Source organism: Mustela nigripes, chromosome 5 (genome assembly GCF_022355385.1).
Source record: "Mustela nigripes isolate SB6536 chromosome 5, MUSNIG.SB6536, whole genome shotgun sequence".
NCBI classification, from domain to species: Eukaryota; Metazoa; Chordata; class Mammalia; order Carnivora; family Mustelidae; genus Mustela; species Mustela nigripes.
This window is the reverse complement of record NC_081561.1, coordinates 126,222,338-126,224,314: the sequence shown is the minus strand read 5'-3', so window position 1 is coordinate 126,224,314 and position 1,977 is coordinate 126,222,338. Positions and strand designations below refer to the sequence as shown.

At 38.4% G+C, this 1,977-nt stretch overlaps 1 pseudogene; it reads left to right on the top strand.

The window, feature by feature from the left end:
* Positions 1-450: 450 nt before the first annotated feature.
* On the top strand, positions 451-1,063 carry LOC132017482 (proteasome subunit beta type-3-like; annotated as a pseudogene).
* Positions 1,064-1,977: the final 914 nt, after the last annotated feature.

The following is a 1,977-nucleotide window of genomic DNA, read 5'->3' as shown; positions in this document are numbered from 1 at the left end:
TCACCAAAGGGAGGCTCTTTCAAACCTTCTGATCTGTCCCCCAAGTCTTTCTTACAAACACCCAGGGAGGACTATGGAAAGTGCTGGCAAATGGGGCAGACTCCCTTGTATCCATGGCCCCTGGAGAGTCTAATTTGTCATACTAGCTCATACTTGGTCTTTAAGCTTTAAGCTTTTGTTAACATTTCAATTTTTTCCCCTCTTACTTTTTTTGGCTGCTTCTCTTCCTCCTGTACTCTGCACAAAGCAAAACAGTTTGTAGGAGCAGTGCTTAAGGCTTTCTGTATCATAAGTAGGGCTAGAATTCATTGATTGCTTCTTTGTTGTCAACTCTAAGATTTTACTGGACAGCAAATTGCTCAGTAGTTTAATACATCCAAAGAGGTAAAACAGGCAGTGAGGGCCTTAGCCAGTTGACTGGAATTATGGCAATAGGAGGTCCAAGCAATCATGTCTAGTATGTCCTATAATGGAGGGGACATCATGACAATGAATGGGAAGAACTGTGGTCATTGCTGCCAAAAGGTGCTTTGGCATCTAACCACAAGTGGCGACCATGGACTTCTAGAAGATTTTTCCCATAGGTGATTGGCTGTACATAGGCCTGGCTGGGCTCACCAGCAATGTCCAGACTGTTGCCCAGCACCTCCAGTTCCAGCCAAACCTGTATGAACTGAAGGAAGGTCGGCAGATCAAGTCTTATACCTTCCTGGGCATGGTGGCCAACGTTTTGTATGAGAGATGGATTGGCCCCTACTACACAGAGCCAGTCATCACTGGGTTGGACCTGAAGAACCTGAAGTGCCTCATTTGCTCTCCAGACCTTATCTGCTGCCCCATGGTGGCTGACAACATTGTGATCAGTGGTGCCTGCTCCAAATAAATGTATGTGATGTGTGAGTCCCTTGGGGCCTGACATGGATCTAGAACACTTGCTTGAAACCATCTCACAAACCATGCTAACACTGTGGATCGGGATGCACTGTCAGGCATGAGATTCATTGTCCACATCATTGAGAAGGACAGAATTACCACTAGGACACTGAGGGCCTGAATGGACTAAACTTCTGTTTTCAGAGCCTACTTTTTTTTTTTTTAAATGAAATAGTTTTGTTTTCAAGAAAGCAACAGTTAAAGAGGTAAAACAAAAAACAAGATTGACAATTATGAAAGCCATAAAAAGGAACCAAATCCCAAACAAAAAAATATGGTAGCTGAAATTAACTTAATAGAAGGGTTTTAGGGCAAATAAGGCATTGTTAAAGAGTTAGTTCAAAGTAAGTTAGAAGAGTTTCTCCAGAAGGAAACTTAGAGAAAAGCTTGGAAATACAGATTGGGTAGGGGGTGGATAAGAGGTATAAGGGATGTATTAATAAGATTTAATATAAATGTGGTTAAGATTCCCTGAAGCAAAGGAGAAAGAAAATGGGATGGAAGCAATTTTTGAAAAGATAATAGCTGAGAATTTTCAAAACTGGTGAAAAATGTAACAAATTAAGAAGCCTGAACAGAATTTAAAATAAACCAAAAAAAAAAATTATAAAAAAAAATCCTAGTCACATTCATAGCAGATAAAAACCAAAGAGAAAATCTTATAAAACAGCTAGAGAAAAGGTAAGTTACCCTTAAAAGAGCAACAATTAAACTTATTGCTTGTTTCTCAAAAGAAATAAAGCCAGAAAGACAAATAGAGTATTTTCAAAGTGCTAAAAGAATATAACAATTTAGAGTTATATGCCCAGCCAAAAATGTTCTTCAAAATTAAAAGGGAAAATAATGGCACATCTGGACATAAGAACAGAAAATTCTCACAAGCAGGCCTACATATTCAAGGAAATACCAAAAACAGTTCTTCAGACAGAAATAAAGTGAACCTAGATGGAAACTCAGAGGTATTGGAAGATAAGATTGATGTGAAGGGTAAAATATATGGATAAATTTAAATAATAATGACTGCATACAATAAAAATATTCTTT